Consider the following 19,820-nt stretch of genomic DNA (forward strand, 5'->3'; position numbering starts at 1 on the left):
ATACAATTCTTACAAACCCATTACGAAATGTTAATTCTAAGTGTAGCCTATGTTCAATTTTAATAATCTTTAAGAACGGCCCATTTAATAATATAACAAATTTCATAGGCCTACAAATTTTAGATATATTCTAAGGCCTTGGTGTTATCACAGGTAAGGAAATGCATATTCTCATATATGGCAGAGGAGTATTAATCTGCCCACTCCAGATCAATTGACAAAAACATTACCATGTCATTATGGAACTTAAAATGGAGCTACTCAGCAGGCTGTGGGAGGAGTATGGCATGTACCCGGGAGGCAGACACTGCAGTGAGCCGAGATCACGCCACTGTACTCCTGTCTGGGTTACAGAGCGAGACTCCATCTCAAGACAAAGAAACAAACAAACAATGGAGCAGACAATGCAATTTCAACTTTAGAAAACATATCTCATCAATTCCACATGTGGTTGTTAAAACTCCAGTGTTAGATTTTTGAAGGTTGGTTACTAGAAAATACAGTTGGGGTACAGATCCAGGACTCCAAGGCCTTGCAATTCCCAGCCCTAGGCTACTTGCCTGGCTTCCACTCTGTTCCCTCTCTAATGCTGTCCCTCTTTCCCTGGGGTAGAACTGCAATGGATTGAGCCATAGGCCCTGGCTGATGATCTGGAGGACTGCAGAAGGGGATCCACCATAGGTCAGGTCACAGTTCAAAGCCCATTCCCCAGAGGCCAAGGAATGACCAGGGAGGTCCTTTCCCATGATGCACCTGCCACCGAACCCTCTTCAGGAATCTTGCCAAAACCCAGGCAGTCATGTTCAGCCCACCAGCTGAACAAGCTCAGGCAGGCAATGTTCTGCCTGCAGCTGGAGGCTCTATCTTTATGATCCCAGAACCACTGGACTGAAGTGCAATGAGACACCCTGTTCCCTGCGAGCGACAGGAGCCAGGAACTTTCATGCCACACAGTCCCTCCCACACACCAGCTCCCCTACTACGCTGGGAGGCACTCCTTACCAAGGATGCCAAAGCAATACTCCTTCATGATGACTTCGCTGTGGAAGTTAACTTTGTGACAAAAGGAAATCTTCATTCAGCCGCCAGTAACTGGGATGATTGAGTTCCTCCACCTGCCTGACCAAGAAGGAGAAACAGGATAGATGTCAAGCAACCGTTTCATCTAGCTGGACGGAGGTGGCCTGCTAGCTGGAGTGAAGCATGAGATTCCCATTCCCAGCTCTGCCACTGAGACACCACCGGCCCCATGGGGACCTCAGACTCACTGGGACGCTGGATCCCTCCCACACTCCCAGGCTCCCTCGCCAGCCTGACCTGCGCAAACAGCATGTAGCAAAGCAGGACTTCACCACGGTTTCTGACCCAGGACAGCAACTGAGTGTGCCAAACAATTTACCTCTGCTCAAGGAGCCTCCAGATGATTCGTTGAGCAAGTCTCGTGACACCCTGCAATTTTCAAGAGCACAGAGAATCCGGAGCTTCTGGCCTGTCACCCTCACCTGTTGATTGTGTGTCTCTGTGTGGCGAGGAGGCAGCCTCACAACTGTGGTGGTTTTTGGGGTGCGGAGAGCCAGGCCAAGCCACCTGCACTAACCAGGGAAAGGAGACAGAAGAAGTGGTTGCGGCCGAGGGCAGGGGTCGGGGTGGTGTGAGGCGGCTGCTTCCTCAGGGTTCGTGAGCCGCAGGAGGCCCTTGTGTGCTGGGTGCTGGACATGTTCTGCTAAGGTCCCGGTGTGTGCTGTCCTCTTATCCTGGGCTCCCTGAGGGGTGGGCCTGTCCACCTGAGGGAAGCCCTGTAGGTAGAAGGGGCTGCAGGGTCGTGCCTGGCGCTCCCTATGGGAATCGCTCGGGTACGAAGGAGGCTAGGTATGTTCAGGGCCTACATCACTTGGGTGCCGCGCCCGCGGGCCGGGGGAAGAAAGCCGGTGTAGCGCTGTGGGGGCCTCTGGGTCGGCAAGGCAGTGCACGACGGTGTGCACGCAGGCTGTCCATGGCCAGCCCTGGAGGCTGCCCTCCGGTATGCCCAGGGCATAGGGCCAGAAGCCCTTTGGAATGCCCCTCGGCCTACAGCATCCTCCGGGAAGAGGCCTACTACGCGGAGCCTGTAGTTGCCTACACCTGCCAGAGGGCGTGCCGGCCTTCAGGCCTCTGGAGCGGACGACTTCCACCTTCGTTCCCGCCCATACCCACTTTCCCCAGGCCCCCTTCGCTGCCCTCGCCCCAGCAGCCAGAGAGACTTCTCCTCCGGATCTGCGGTATTCCACTCCATCTACCTGGCCTGCCTGGTGAAGTGAGATGTTGCATACGTGCCGTGCGGGTCAATGGCTCGCTGCACTCAGGATGTCAGTTAGGGCACAGGGCTTCCATGCGCAAGATTCCAAAGACCAGGCAGCCGGCGGATGCCTGGAGGCAGCCTTACCCGGCACAAGCCCCGAGGGCTTCTCAGAGGAGGCATAGCTGGGGAGATTGGGACTGCAGGCCAGCCGAGGTTGCCGCTGCCCTAGGAGACGCCCACCGTCCTCGCACTGACTGGCCGCCAGGGGAGAACCGCGCTCTTGGAGTGGCTCCTGGTGCCCTTTGGGCCTGATGTCTTCCCGCGGCTCTCTGCGCCAAGCGCCTGCAATCCCTTAGGGGGCGCCTGCAAGCTGGGCGCATGCGCCCTGGGGGCTCTCCAGCCGCAGGCTCCAGTTAAGAGATGCGGCAGGGTTCCCGCGGTGAGGGTGCGGCAGCGCAGGCGGTGGTCAGTGGGAGTCCGAAGGAGGGCACCGTCCTCAGCATGGAGTCTCTACAGGAGGGGGAGGCCGGGGTACAGAGCGAGCAGGTAGTTTGGGGAAGGAGGTGATGCTGGGAGCGAATGACATAATGGCGGAGGTGGAGGTGGTGGCCCAGGAGGAAGCCGACGAGAAGCGGCAGGAGCAGGTCCCGCGGGCACAGCCTGGCCCTGGGCCCATGAGCCCAGAGTCTGCACTGGACGAGTTTCTGGCCGTTCAGGAGGAGCTGGAGCCGGTTAATGCCCAAGCCAGGAAGGAATTGCTTGAAGCTGGTAGGCAGAGGTTTCCGTGCGCCAAGATTGGGCCGCTTCACTCCAGCCTGGGTGACAGAGCGAGACTTCATCTCAAAGCAAATACACACACACACACACACCACACACACACACACACACACCACACACACACACCCCAAAAACGAATGAAGTACCAAAAAGTCTGGTCTAGACAAAATGCTCACAGGACACTCACATATCGAACAGAAAAAAAAAAAAAAAGTCCTTTAAAACAAAAGTTCCAAAAAAGTCTTTTAAAACAAAAACACCTTTTCATGGTTTGCACTGTTATCATCACCTCAAAGATCGGCTGAATGACAGGGCTGAATGAACTGTAACATATCTATGAATAACAGTTGCCCTTTGTCATTATAGTGTGGAACACAAAAATAAGAGGACAACTGTAGCCCTTCGGAGTGCACACATCTAGGGCCTCTCAATGCCATGATGGTGACACCCTCTTTGGGGCTTTGCCTTTCCTAGCATCTCCAAGCTTCTGGACCCCACTACATTCCCAGTATCAGCTGTGGATGCTGCCTGCTGCTTCTCAATGAGATGGCACTTCTGTATGCACCTAAAAAATTCTTATTTTGCCACAGCTGGCATGCCTGGCTGACTTTAGTGGTTGGAGACCACACTTGCTCATACACCGCTCACCACTCAGCCATGCGTGCCTTGGCAGTTAAAAAAATCGTGTATCATAATGCAAGTTCAGTGCAGCATGTCAGATAGAGTGGGCAGAACAAACGTAGCCAGCCTGAGAAAAACTCGAGCAAAGGCACCTCTGGCCACAGAGGTTTTCATCTTGCAAAGTGACTCCCCTAAAATTCTGTAACAAAAGAAGCATAGCCAGTTGTGTTGAAATGCCTTAGTTCTCTTAAACTTTGAGATACCGGTAATAAATTTTCTGACATTTTAATATTTTAACCTTATTTGGAAAGCATTATATTTCAACATTATTGGGAGATACAATTTGAACAGTTGGTATTTGCATTGAACCAGCTGAGTCCCAAGAATATATTTGCATGGAAACAACTGATTCTTAAAATATATATTACTGAAATATAGGCACTGGACTTCAGATTAGCATTCTTTTAGTAGGATATGCAGCTTATGAATAGAACACAATTTCTAATCCATGAACGTTGATATTTTGTACTCACATAAGTTTTTGGGCAGCGGTGCTTTTGCACCATTGTAAGAGGATGAGCATCATGTCTGGCCTTTTACATTAAGTGCAATAGAAACATCCTTTTTCTGTGGCTGAAATATCCAAATATCTTTGCATCTTGTGGAAGCTAAATTGTTGATGCAGACTATCTTTGAGAATTACGAAGAATCAGATAAAAACCACTTTTAACAATTTTGCAGAAGCTGTGCAGGGTGGTTCACACCTGCAATCCCAGCACTTTGGGAGGCCACGTTGGGAAATCAGCCTAGGTCAGGAGTTCAGGACCAGGCTGGCCAACATGGTGTAACCTTGTCTATACTAAAAATACAATAAATATATGTATAAATAATATTATCTGGGCATCGTGACAGTTGCCTGTAATACCAGTTACTTGGGAGGTTGAGGCAGAAGAATTGGTTGAACCCGGGAGGTGAGAATGAGCCATGATCATGCCATTGCACTGCAGCCTGATGGTGAGAGCGAGAGTGTCAACAAAATAAAAACAAAACAAGACAAAAACCAAATGTTATATGAGCTATTAATTGTCTCTAACTTTCTAATTTCCTGTCATTTATGAAATGAACCAGCGTGCCCTGCATGTTCCCTGGAACTTAATATAAAGCAAAATTAAATAAATGAAAGAAAACTAGAAAGACTTTCTTTTCTTAGAGATGAGGATATAGTAACAGAAATGTGTGCCATACTTTATGTAAGACATTTTGTAGTTACAAATCAGAGTTATAACATACTGGGTTGAAAAGCAAATAAGTAGTATATCTCAATTCTTAGTTAATTGAATTTTTCTTATACTTTTAGAATGGAATCCCACACTCTCTCTTTGGATGAACTGCAGTGGTGGAATCTTATCACACTGCAGTACCCTGCCTCCCAAGTTCAAGTGTTTAGTATTCCTCAGCTTCTTGAATAGCTGAGATTACAGGTGCACACCAGCACACTTGAGGGGTTTTCATTATATTGGCCACTCTTGTCTCAAATTCCTAGCCCCAAGCACTCTGCCTGTCTTGGCTTTTAAAAGTACTGGAATTATAGGTGTGAGCCACTATGCCTGGCTGATGTTTGGCTACATTTCCAATTGAGAAGAACATTCATCAGGCAAAACACTATTTTTTCCTGATGAGTTTACAAGAGAAGTATTGTTTTGAAAATCATAACGTGAAAAGACATCATCTAAGTGCACGTTATTTTCAAATGTCCGCATCAATTAAACAAAATGTGTAACAATGTTCAAATCTTACACAGAAGTGAAACTTATAGTGAGAGTTAATATAAGTAAATTAAAAACAGTAACATAAAATTTAGTTCATTTCAAGAGATTTCAGAAGCTTATGAATGTAGTTAGGAACAGTATTCTGTACAGATATTTAATTGAAGAGTGTGAAATTAGTTTTTGTTTTTATCTCTGTGAGCAAACTTTTTGGCACATGGCAGGAGTTTCTAGCTAAACTCAGTGTTTAATAGGTCAGATTTTTATTTGTCCTGTGGGATCTATGTAGAGAGAAGAGTTCCTTTTCAAAAACAGATATTTCTGTTAATTTATTTAACTATTGTATTGGCATAGTAAATATATATTTTGCAAAGAATTTTTTTTAAGCAAACACTACCATTATGAAACATTTAGGAAATCTTTTCTGTGGTTAATATATATATCCAAATGTATAAGAGGGCATGTAATAAAAATTTTTAACTTGCCACCAGAATTGTATTTCTTGTTCAGAGATTTTTTTGAAGTATATGCACTTCCTAATGCATAGAGCTTTTATTTCTTCTTCCTCCTCCTCCTCCTCCTACTCTTCCTCCTTCTCCTCTTCTTCTTCTCAGAAATGAGGATATGAAATATACAAATAGTTGTTTGATTTTACTTAGTCATACACCTGTCAATACATGAAGATCTGTTTATTTCTGTATTTTAGTTATACAATTGGCAGTTCAATGTGCTCTAATTTATGCAATCCACATCTAAGATGGATTGATGTGTAAGTTGTCTTGAGTTTTACAAAAGAGAGCAGTATCTCCAGTTTTCACAGGGATTTTAAGTACATCCCCTAATTGACTTTATCTCACAATAGAATGAATACAAAGCAATCATCACTATTTAATGAGAAAAAAAATCAGATATTTATGTGAAGATTATAGTTTTTAGGTTTCAGAACAATAATTGTTATGAAGTGCTCAGTTTAAACTGAGAAAACTCTCATGTCCCATTGATAAAACTTTCTGATGACGGTGTGTTGAAAACACTTATTTTAAGTACAAAAGTTTTTTTTATCAGTAAACCCACAATGATTAAAGTTAAGTTTGTGTTAGCATGTGAAAATTTAATATGTACCATCTTATATGATGTTTTCCAAGAAAACATTACAGAAGAAATGCCATATTTTAAAATGTGGAAGTAAGATATCTCTAGTTAATGGCCTGTATATTGGATCGCATTGTTGATGATGTATAACTTTAAAGTGCCATTTCAAATTTGTTGTGTTAGCCTGATGAAATGAATTTCCCAGCCTGATTAGAAGAGCAAACTATCACAAGAAGAGAAAACCAAACACCGCATGTTCTCACTCATAGGTGGGAACTGAACAATGAGATCACTTGGACTCGGGAAGGGGAACATCACACACTGGGGCCTATCATGGGGAGGGGGGAGGAGGGAGGGATTGCATTGGGGAGTTATACATGATATAAACGTCATGCACATGTACCCTAGAACTTAAAGTATAATAAAAAAAAAAAAAAAGAAGAACAACGGACAGAATTATCATTTCTGTAGGGTATGCATATATTTTCTTCTCTCAAGTTGAAAAACACTCAATTAGTAGGAATATCTTTCTCCGATTGGACCCTGACTACAAAAATGATTTGTAGGACTCAAAGAGGCTGGCATGCTAGTCACATAAATTGTGTGAGTGAGCAACACTACATAATCTCAGTTATCAGAAACAGTATTTCTAACAATTGAAAACACATGTGGTGATGTAGGTAATGATTGTTCAATGATGAGGAACAAAAGTGTGAGATAAATTTGAATTATTTATTTGTTTTAATATTCTGATACCAGCTACTGTTTTTCTTCCTGACATTACAGTACTTTCATGAGATTTTGTTAGGACTGTATTTCGATGACATGACTAGAATGTCTAAGATAGTATGACTGGCACATTTATCGCACTCACTATCGAACTGCTTGAAATTTTACTTGAAAATGTTTATAGTGTTTTGTCTGTTTTCAAAACACTATTGATATAGTCACATTTGTATGATATGGTAAATGCAATCAGATTTTTAAGAATAAACATATTTAGTTTTAATAAGCATATTCCCATCTTGTTTATAAAGTATGCGATTTTTTTTAACTTTTATCCTATCTATTATATAAGTTGTGTTTGCTTTTAGGATTTTCTGTATATTTTTCTCAAATTAGGTGTTTTTCTGCTAAAGAAAATAATTGTATTTCAGATAATGCTGGATGGACCTGTAATCTACGTTCCTTCTCAATTACAATAATGCTGATAAAATTATAAAAGCACATGTTCAAAAATAGAAAGTATATTATTTATAGTAAGGCAACAAAATAGGCTTTAATGGCAGATCACATCATAAAGATGGAGCGATTAAAGAAGTAAATATAGAAAATTTGAATTTTGACAATGTTTACAGCCAAACTTTATCATTCATTTACTTTTCTGTGTAGATATTGATAGAAACTAAAGAAAGAATTTTGAATATTTTAACTGTAGTCAACTGTTCTAAAATTTCTACATTTCTTATCCTCCGTGGCCAGAAATAATCTGGGTTTCAAATAGCATCTCAGCACTTATCATTTATGGAGATTACAAAAAATACTTTCCTCTGCCTTTCTAGATTTGATAAATCACACTATCCAGGCATTACAACCTGGGTAGCATTCCTTTTAGTAGAATCTTCTTATGGGATGTCCACTCTTACTTGGTTAGCAGTCACTACTGAACAAAATGGTAGAATTTAAGTTCTGATCCTGTAGCTCGTTTTTCCCCTAGGGTTTGGAATTTGAAACAGATAGAGATGGCTGATGATACTGGCAAGAAGTGCATGAGGTAGACAGAATATAACATTCCAATTAAGTGAACACAATTGCACTTTGTTGCTTGTGCTTTTTGTTGTCTCAGCCATTCACTGTGGCATGCATGTCTGCCTAGTTATGTTTCTATGGTATTTGTCAAGACATGAAGCAGGTATTTTTTATTTCTGTATCAGAAACCTCAGATACAAACCAAAGCTTAGAGAGATATGTTGCATATGCATAAAACAACTGCATTTTGTTCTGTAGCTACAAGGAAATTATGACTTTTGGAGCTTCTGTGTATGCTCTCAATCTTTCCACAAGTACTCTTAATAGCCATGTTTATTGATTGGTAATAATTCTCAAAACATCACATAAATCATATCATGTAAACTGTAAAAACATATTATACTGACAAGAAGACGCTGAATTCTAGGAGAACAAATAACTTAGTTCTCGTAATTTATGACAGACCACTGATTTCTTTCTAATCTTGTCTAATTGACAAGATTGTAATCTATTTTACTACATGCAATGTATGTTAATATTTATTATTTCTAATGATAAATTTGCAATGTATTCTTTACGATAGTCCACCTGTGAAATAAACACTAACGCTAAACATTAAAAACAAGAAGTTACTTGTAAACAGTATGAAAAATTGCATATCATTTTATTAACTCAGTTTTGGTATATATTTCACTCAACTACATTCGTAATACGCTTAAAGTTAGATGAGTACATCACTGACTTTTGGCCTCTAGAGTAAGGCTCATCCTCATGATGATATATTTTGGCATTATCGTAAATATGAAGACAAACTAGCATTAAACCAGACAGAAGATAGAAAGAGTACGATAATAGTGTACTGAGTCACCTTCAGGTCATCTTTTTATTCAGCTGCTTTCTGACTACAATTCTATGTTCCCAAAAGTTTTTGGAAACAGTTCAGGTAAATTATGGGTGAGTTTTCTTTTAATTTTGATAAAAACATTTGTACACAAACTAAAAATTTTTATGTATGTATTAAAATCCATCACGTATTTGATGTTAAATATGTAAACATTAGTAATATTATAGCTGTCTTTCCTGGTCATTTCTACTATTATTATCCCAATAGAAAGAGGTCAAAATTGTCACAGCACAGACAGGCCATGTATTCTTTCATCTCTTAAGATACAATTATCTTCTTATTGTAAGAAGATTTATACTCTCTATATAAACAAAGTATAAAAATGTACATCTCCTTGATTTAATAGTTCTGTAATGAAGCAAATCTCAAGGATATCATTTTATCTGTATAAATGTTTTTATGCATCTCTAAAGTTTTTCCTTAAAAGGTTGACCAGAGTGCTGTCATCACACATAATAATAATTAGTGTATAATCTTTGGCAACATGGCAAACCCCATTTCCACAGAAAGTACAAAAAGTTATTCAGGTGTGGTGGCTTGAGTTTGTAGTTTCAGCTCCTTGGGAAGGTAAAATGTCGTTTCATTCACTGACTTTTGGTATTTGCTTTAAAGTTCCTTCATTACACTTTTCTAATTAGTGCATCAATGATATTTTCTAGTTTCTAGAGTAATGTTTGCCCTGAGATTATGTATAATAATAATCTCAAAGATCAACATTACTCATCATCAAATAAACGTTTCTCTTATCAAATGAACATTTTCTTCACTGACAAGAAAGTACCCCTTTCTAGCCCTGCAAGAAAAAATATATATGATAGACTTATATATACATATCTAATGTATAATTATATATAGTATGTGTATACATATGTATATATGTATAAATTATATGTGTGTGTTATATATATATTTGCAGACTTGTAATCATAAAGCTTTTGAGCATTATACAGAAGTCACCAACCACACTGGGTCCCTCTTTAGATCTGAAAAACTCAATTAGGCCAGACACTTTCCTTCATACTGGTAGTCTTAGTACTTTGGGAAGCCAAGGCAGGCAGATTACTTGATTTTAGGAGTTCAAAACCAGCCTGAGCAACTTGGTGATATCTATTAAGATGCAAAAAGTTAGCAGAGAGTAAAGGTCTGCATGAGGAGTCCCTGCTACCTGGGACACTGAGGTGAAAACATCTTCAGAGCTGTGATTGTGTTGCTGTAATCCAACCTTAGCAATGAAGAGAAGTGCTGTCCCTCCCCAAACTTACACACATACAAAGAGTAATAACATCTTGATTTTGTTTCTTTTGTTAGATTCATTTTATCTAGGCCTATTTTGTGTCATGCATGGCAATACAACAGTGTCTCACAACTTTTTATTATATACTGTAGTATAGAGCTCTTTCTAGTTTCTAAAACAAGCTGCATCTCTCATAAGAGTTTATTGTTCTTTCAAGTAGGTACTTCTGAGACATCTCAGAGGTAGAAAGAACAAGGAATCTTCTGATTTCTGGGCTGCCTACTGTTTCATTCACAGCAGCTCCCTTGTCTGCATTAGCATATCACCTAGATTTCTTTTAAATGTCTGCAGTGCCCCTGTGATGCATTGACTCCCCATTACATCTCACAGTGCAAGGTTCTAGATTCCATAGCTAAATGGTAAACTTAGGGTGCTTTGTGTGATTTGCATATGTATTTCCTATTTACCTGTTTCAGTACTGTAGCTCATGGGTGACTAACTCTCATTTTTCCTTGCATCAACAAGTTATGTTTGTTTCCTTGATCTACTCAAAACATTTTTTTCTGAAATCTAGTCAACCTTTCTCTTCTTGTTCATTCAAATTATTATAACACTATGAGTTTCTCTCTTCTAAACTTTCACTCAACAATTTGTGTGTGCATGCATCTATGTGTGACTGGTTGCAAACAGTTGGCACCAGGGACTGGTTTTGTGAAAGACAATTTTCTATTATCGTCACAAGAAAACAAAACAAAACAAAAATGTAAAGAATATATGTTTATTATTTGTTTCTTGTTTTGGTATAAATGTGAAAAATCTTTTAATACTTTAAACGCAGACACTAACAATCATCAAAATCATCTTGATTCTTTGGAATAGTATATTCAATGAACAGGGCAAATCCACATTGTTGTAAGATGTGATAAAATGTATGTTTTGTTTTGTTTTGAAAAACAAAGAATCTCACTGAACGAAACTGATTTGCTTTCTAGGAAACTGATTTGCCTTCCAGGCTCACCAGGGCGAGTATTAAAGGATCAGAGAGTAGGCAAGGCTAGGAGCAAAATGGCAAATTTATTTTTTGGTCACCTAGCTTCAGGGAAGAAGGTGTGGAGGGTGAGGTCTGTTGGCCTCCAGCAAAGGAGGCCGAGAGAGTCGCCCAGCGGAGCTCTGGGGCGGAGTTCCTGCAGTCCCGACAGGAGTGGGGGCTGAGGAAGTGCAGGCAGGGCACCCGCGGGGAGTGGCTTTTCTGTACTGGGCCTGGGAGTGGGAGGGCAGTGGGCGGGACATAGGCGAGTTGGGGGCCGGGCGGTAGGTGTGGCTAGGCGGGTTCAGGGTTTTCTCCGATGGAGGTCGGGTTGCGGCTGGGCAGTCGACCTGTGTCTTTCCTGGGCGGGGGAAAGTGGACGGTGAAGAAGCCGGAACTGCGCCATCTTGCCTCCGTTCATCCAAACAAAAACCATGTATTAGAGTTGTTTGTGTTCATCCACAAAATTAACTTCTGGGTTCTCCTTACTGTTTGAGTGGTATCAAACAGGTAGTCAAGATGATAACTGGTTTAAAGGAAAATAATGTTGACAAAAAACAGTTACTGACTTTAAGAAAAGTAATTCTTATTAAACGAATAATTTTGGATATAAACATTCTCACAGAGTGATTTCATCTCTCCTCTGAAAGAAATGGCAATTTAATGATTGAATATTGAACAGTTGCTAGAAAAAAACGTTATTCCTTTTCTACTCCAGATACCTCTTGAAGTAAAAAGTGCCGTCATTTTATGTGGCTACAACAGATTTTAACAACCACGTGTAGTTTCACAAACAGAGATCATTGTTTAGGCCTAACCAGCCCTTTTTATGTCTTTGGAACTTGTTTGGGAGTTGGAATGATAAAATATCTTTGAAGATGTTGTATGTTAACTAACATGGATAGCTTTCTTCGTCTTCATAATTTCTCACGTCCAAGCTACCTGTATTGTTGTGAACCTAGTTGCCATTTAGACTGTGGTTTATTAAGAACGTCATACTACCTGCTCTTGACACTTATCAGAAATGAAACAATTTGTTATCACCCTTTCTCTCATTCTTAATACACATCTCTTAATGTAAATATACATAGATCTTAATATTTTTTATAAGACAGTGAGACTGAACTGGCCCAAAGTTGGAAACCCCATCTCTATTAAATGCAAAAATTACCCAATCTTCGTGGCAGATGCCTGAAAAATTAGCTACTGCCTGAAAAATTAGCTACAGGGGAGGTGAAGACAGGTGAATTCCTTGAATCTGAGAGGCACAGATTACAGTGAGCCGAGCCTGTAATCTGGCCATTGCACTGTAGCCTAGGGGAAGGGAATTAAATTCCGTATCAAAAAAATTGAGAATTAAACTTATTAGTATCTGTGCATCTCTTGGTCTATTGCCTCCTTTTTAAGTGTTATAAGTATCAGCTGCTATTATTATTGCTTATCATATATCTTCAATTTACCCACACCAAACTCTGCTTAATAGTATAAAAGAAAAGATCAGAGCAATAACACAGTCAGATGGCATTGGGTATATGGAACCATATAAGCATCTGTGTCTGCGTCAGTAATGTTTTCTTATTTTCAAGAAATAAGTTACCTTTTACACCCACAGATTCTGCAAACACATACTTCTCAAAACTTAAACCCTACCTAGTGTAAGCATTTACATTTGCTTCTTATGGTAAGTAATTTGTGTTTGGCTTGTAGGATTTTTTACAAGGTATCAAAGATGTTTAATCTCTTTCTTCAGTCTTCTTTCCTTTTTTTTGTGAAATCATTAGCCCTAATTATATGAATGTGTTGACTTTTTGGTTTAGTTATTTCAAGGTAAAATATGTAAGATATCTGTACCTTAAAATATTGGTTTTTAATATATGGCAATATGGAAGAACATTTATTTTTATATTAATTATTATTTTTTATTCAAGCAGTTTGAAACACGAGTTAATGAAGTAGGGAGATAATCACAAAGATTTAGTCTTAACTAACAAATATTTTATTAATAACTTGAAACTACAAATTTTTTTGACTGTATATGTAATTTCTATTTGAAGAGTAAAATTAGTTTTCTGCCTGATGGAAAAGAATTTACTATACAAATTTACTCTATACTCCTCATTACTACTGGATTTTAAACCAAAAAAAAAAAAAAAAAAGTTCGTGTTCTTGCCAATGACTGGTAGTGGCTTTGGATTTCATTCATAGTGTACTTATTTTCTCTTATTTATTTTTATTTTTTGAGACAGAGTGGCGCTCTGACACCCAGGCTGGAGTGCAGTGGTGCGATCTCGGCTCACTACAAGCTCTGCCTCCCAGGTTCAAGCCAGTCTCCTGTCTCAGCATCCAGAGTAGATGGGACTACAGGCACTCACCACCACCCCAGCTAGTTTTTTTTTTCTTTTTGTATTTTTTTTTATTTTTGGTGGAGACAGGGTTTCACCTTGTTAGTCAGGATGATCTCCATCTCCCAGTCTCATGATCCACCCACCTCAGCCTCCCAAAATGCTAGGATTACAGGGGTGAGTCACTGCACCCAGCAGATTTGGTTGTCTACTATACTGCCTTATATTTTCCTAGTGGAAAAAATACTATTTCAATTTCTAAATATACCAAAAACATTTTGGCAGGAATTGTGGGAAAATTCTTGTGAAACATAAAATCCTCTAATCTAAATATGCATTTATTATTTAAAAATTGGCTTCTGCTCCAATAAATTTGTATCACAGCTCATTCTACCTCATCATTCAGTATTAAGCTTTATCTATTCCAAACAAAATCTTAACATAACTAAAAAGGTGCATCATATTTTCTACCAGATTTCATTTCCCACTGATAATTCCAATAATTTGGAAAGCGAAGGAGAAAAGGACACTTGAGGCCAGGAATTTGGATCCCAGTTTGGCAAAATGAAACACTATCTTGACAAAAAGTTGGTAAAAATTAGGAAGATGTGGTAGCTCAACAGTGGTAACCTTAGCACTTTATGAGGCCAATGTGGGTGGATCACTTTAGGCCTAAAGTTGGAGGCAAGCCTGAGTAACACAGCAGGATTCTGTCTCTAAGAAAAAATTAAAATAAATAAATAAGTTAAATAATCAGCTGAGCCTAGTGGGCTTTTGGTCTAGATGCAGCTCACTGGGAGGCTGAGGAAGCAGGATGACATGAGTCCAGGAGTTAGAAGCTGCAGTTAGTGATGATAGCATCCCTGTATTCATTCCGGCTAGAGCATTATAGAGTTTGTCTCTTAAAAGGAAAAGTAAAATGACTGTAGTCTTAAGTTAGTACTAATCAGAAAATACCGAGTACATTGTAATCACTTCACAACTCTTTCAGCATTGTTTATATTAAAATAAGTTAAGACGTTACTGAACTAAAAAGTATTTGATGTAAATTTTTGGAGACCTCCACACATTTGCATTTTACTTAATTCTTGACTGTGAAACAAAAGTAGAAGAGCTTTATTAATCAATCTGATATTTGTACTATTTTAGTCCATTTTCATGCACTTATAAAGATATATGCTAGACTGGGCAATTTATAAGGTGCGGTTTATTGACTTAGAGATTTATATGTCTGGCAAGGCAAAGAGGAACAAGTCACAGCTTGCACGGATGGCAGCAAGCAAAGAGAGAGCTTGTGCAGTGAAACAGTGATGTTTAAAGCCATCAGATATAATGAGACTCACAAACACAAGAATAGCACAAATGAAAAAATAAACAAAAACAAAACAAAACAAAAACACCTGTCTCCAGTGTGGTTACTCCCTATTTTATCCTCCCACCAACACTTAAGAAAATTCAAGATAAAATTTGGGTGGGGTCACAGTCAAATCATATCATTCCAACCACGGCCCCTCCAAAATCTGAAATCCTAACATTTCAAAATCACTCATGTTTTTCCACTAGTACTGCAGTGTCTTAACTCATTCAAGCATTAAGTCAATAGTCCAAAGTCTGGTGTTTTATCTGAATCAAGGTAAGTTTTTTCTGCCTATGTACCTGTAAAATTGAAAGCAAGTTAGTTACATCGTAGATACATGGGGCTACTGGAATTGGGAAAATACACGCCTTCCAAATATGAGAAATTGACCAGAATAAAGGGGTTACAGGCACTAAGTACATCTGAAATCCAATGAGGCATGAAAAACTTAAGGTTCCAGGATGATCTTCTTTAACTTAATGTCTCATATTCAGGTCATGCAGATGCAACAGGAGGGCTCCCACTGGTTTTGTACAGCTCCTCTCATGAGGCTTTACAGGTTACAGCCTTTTGTCAAGCAGCTTTCAGCAGCTGGCATTGAGTGTCTGTGGGCTTTTCTTGGTGCACGGTCAAGTTGTCCATGGATCTCACATTCTGAAGTCTGGAGGATGAAAACCCTCTATTCCCAGGCCCCCAACAGTCATTTATGTCGCTCCTTGTGTTTTCAATAGTAGAAATACTGTTGCTGATGACAGGGATCAGGTATAGGTGTCAGATCACAGAATGTATTTGAGAAGTAGCACCAGTGTCTTTGAGCCCCACAAAACTTTCTGTTGGCTGGAGTTCAGTGGGGTCAGATTTTCCCACTCAGTAAGTGCTTCACAAGCTGGGATAAGAAAAAATGCTTTCTTTGAAACAGTTAGAGAATATGATACAGTATTAAAGTTTCATGTATTAAACACAGGCTTAGCTTTAATCATTACGAGTTCACTCCTTAAAAACTTTTGCAATTAAAATGAGTGTATTCAATGCATTGCAGTTAGAACGTTATATCATCAAAATATTAGAGATTTCCCAGTTTTAACTGAGATTGCTCTGACTCATAAATCTATAACCTTCACATAAGTATCTGCTATTTTCCCCACAGTAAATAGTGATAATCACTTTGTCTGTACTCAGAGTTTTAATGTGAGATGAAGTCACGGTGATGGTGTGTTTAAAATCATATCAGAAGTGTAAATTCTTCTTTCTTAGTGTAAAACTGAATACCACTTAACAAGTCAACCCATCTTAGAGGGGGATTGCATAAATTAGAGTATATTGAACTGCAAGTTATGTACCTGCAAACAGAATTAAGTGATTCTTCATGTACTGACAGATATGTGACTAATTACAAAACAAAGTTAGCAATATAGTCTACTTTATATACTCATATGTCTAAAAATAAACAAATAGCTGTATTTATGGATTAATTCAAGCCCAGAGATAATTTCTGGAACAGGAATATAAAATTAGTGGTCAGTTAACAAGTGCTAGTTCGTATTTTCTTATGTATTTGAAAATACATATTAACCACATAAAACAGTTAGCTAAAGTGTTTAACAACAGCGGAGTTGTTTTAAAAAGATCTCTTTGCAAATATGTATTTACCATGCCAAAACACTCATTAAATAAATTAACCAAAAATTGTATTTAAAAAGCAAACATTTTCCTCTACATAGATCTCATAACATAAAAGAAGACCTGATCTCTTAAGCAGTGAGTTTACCTGGAAACGCCTACAATGTGCTAGAAAAAATACACAGAAATAAATATATAAATATAATTTGATATTTACTAAAGTCTATACTTAATACGTTTGTTATGTATATAATTAACACTCAGATTTCTCTTGAAATGCACTAAATTTTATGTTATTAAATGTTAATTAGCTGACACTACGTCTCACTTTGTGTTTCAGTTCTGTGTAAGCTTGAAACATACCTTTTTTGTGGAATATATGTGGACATTTAGAAGTAATAAAATACACTGACATATTCCCTTTTCATATCATAATTTTGAAAACCATATCATTCTTAGAATTTAACTAAAATGACATGAAGTAACTTCAATTTTGGGGTTATGAAAGTCTTTTTAATGCATACATTTAAAATACAAACTTTTTATAGCATCCAATTAGACTCCTTGTTAGAGTAACATTTTCAGTAATTTTTTCACCTATGATTAAAACAACTCACAGTGTTAGATTACCAAAACCAACAACAGGTATGCATTAACGAAATGCACCTTCTGCCAGGTGCGGTGCCTCAAGCCTGTAATCCCAGCACTTTGGGAGGCCCAGACGGGCGGATCACGAGGTCAGGAGATCAAGACCATCCTGGCTAACACGGTGAAACCCGTCTCTACTAAAAAATACAAAAAACCAGCTGGGCATGGTGGCGGGCACCTGTAGTCCCAGCTACTCAGGAAGCTGAGGCAGGAGAATGGCGTAAACTCTTTCAGTGAGCTGAGATCCGGCCACTGCACTCCAGCATGGGCAACAGAGTCAGACTCCATCTAAAAAAAAAGAAAGAAAGAAAAAAAAGAAATGCACTTTCTTCAAAAAATTTATATTCTCTTACTAAACTTCTTCTAATTACATACCTGATGGCTACAAACGTTTGGGCTAGTTGACCAAAATCAAAAGAAAAAATCATGAGTCATTTCTTTTTCTAAATGAAAAAAATAGCATTTCAAACCAAACTCAATGTATATTAATCAATAAAAGTGGGTTTATAAATTAAACGACTCACTAGTTATTGCTTTGTGTAGGTCACATATTACAATCAAAGAGCCTACTCTCTTTTTTGATTTTTTTCTTTACACAGTCAATAGTTGATGCTACAAGTAGCTCAAAACCAGGATTCATGGTAGTGGGTGAGCTACCGATTGAAACCACTTGCTCTGCTGGCAGTCCTTACTTCTCATACATTGAAGGTGAAATTTTCATGCAGGAAGATGACAACATCAATTAATGTTTTGGAAGTGAGAGAAAGTAATCACAGTATTATTCATAGAAAAACCTAGGTTGTAAATCATAATTAAACATTTCGTATCTTGAATGAATTTTGAATTTTCTTACAGAAAAAGTTTCTTTAAAAAGAGCCATTTATATCAATAAATGTAATCGGTTTCCAAAGTTATCTTTTCGAAGAAATTTCCACAACCTGAGAGTTTTACACAAAAGGAGAATGACATTCTAAATAGAATAACTCTTTTAATTACACATTAATGGAAATACATTCATATCCAATGGAAACAGAATGCATTAAAGTTATATTATTTTTCTTGCCTTATGAGACATATGAAGAAACTCATAAACTTATGATACAGAAAATAAAGCTCTGCAAGGTTGCTATGTTTCTCAATTAAAAATTCAATCAAGGGCCAACCATACTGGCTCACGGCTATAATCCCAGGATTTTGAATAGTGAGGGAGGCAGATTACTTGACGTCAGGACTTGAGACTAGTCTGGCCAGTATGGTGAAACCCCATCAGTGTGTTGGTGCACAGGTGCAATCTCAGATAATCAAAAGGCTGAGGCAGATTAATACCTTGAAGCTGGGAGGCAGGGGATTGCAGCATGCCAAGCTTGCACCACTGCACTCCAGCTGAAGAGACTGTAAGAGTCCATCCTCAAAATGAAAGAAAAGAAATGCTGTCCAGTAAAAATTGAAATACACTACTTATTTATTTTTCAGTACAGTTTCTTGAAACTCTGATTTGTACTTATTTTACAAAATGTCTTAAGTAAGGTATGGCTCACATTTCAAAGTTACTAAAACCACTACAAAAATGAATACTTTTAAATTTTTACTTCAGTTAATTTTATTTTATATTAAGTTTTGTGGTATATATGCAGGACATGCATATTTATTTCACAGGTAAATGAATGCCATGTTTGTTCACTGAACCCATCAACCCATCCCCTAGGTATTTAGCCCTGCATAAATTAGCTATTTTTTCCTGAAGCCGTTATTTTCCCTGCCCCCTGACAAACCCAGATGTGTGTGGTTCTCCTCCCTGTGTCTATGTGTCTTAAATGTTCAGTTCCCATGCATGATTGTGAACATGGAGTGTTTGTTCTTTTGTTTGTTTGTTTAAGTTTGCTGAGTATGATGGCTACCAGCTTCATTCATGTCCCTTCACAATACATGACTTTGTTCCTTTTTATGACTGCATATGATTTTGTGGTGTATAAGGTACCACACTTTCTTTATCCAGTCTGTCACCGATGGGCATTTGGCTTAATTCCATGTCTTTGATAATGTGAATGGTGCAGTAATACACATACAGATGCATGCATCCTTGTAACTGAATGACTTATTTTGGGGTGTGGGGGGCTATATACCCAGTAATGAAATTAGTGAGTCCAGTGTTATTTCTCATTCTAGATACCTGATGAATTGCCACACACTTTTCCACCTCATCTGTACTGATTTACATTCCAAACAACAATGTATAAACATTCGTATTACTGTACTTCCTCACTACCATCTGTTGTTTCATGGGTTTTTAGTAATCACCATTTCCATTGGTCTAAGATAGTGTCTCATTGCGGTTTAGATTTCTATTTCCTTTATAACTAGTGATGCTGAGCATTTTGCGATGAAGATGGAAGACCCATAACTCT

At 38.7% G+C, this 19,820-nt stretch overlaps 1 pseudogene; it reads left to right on the forward strand.

Moving 5' to 3' along the window:
- Nucleotides 1–2,698: 2,698 nt before the first annotated feature.
- On the forward strand, nt 2,699–18,161 carry LOC117090642 (annotated as a pseudogene).
- Nucleotides 18,162–19,820: the final 1,659 nt, after the last annotated feature.

The sequence above is a fragment of the Trachypithecus francoisi genome, unplaced genomic scaffold (assembly GCF_009764315.1).
Source record: "Trachypithecus francoisi isolate TF-2019V2 unplaced genomic scaffold, Tfra_2.0 Contig01063, whole genome shotgun sequence".
Lineage (NCBI taxonomy): Eukaryota > Metazoa > Chordata > Mammalia > Primates > Cercopithecidae > Trachypithecus > Trachypithecus francoisi.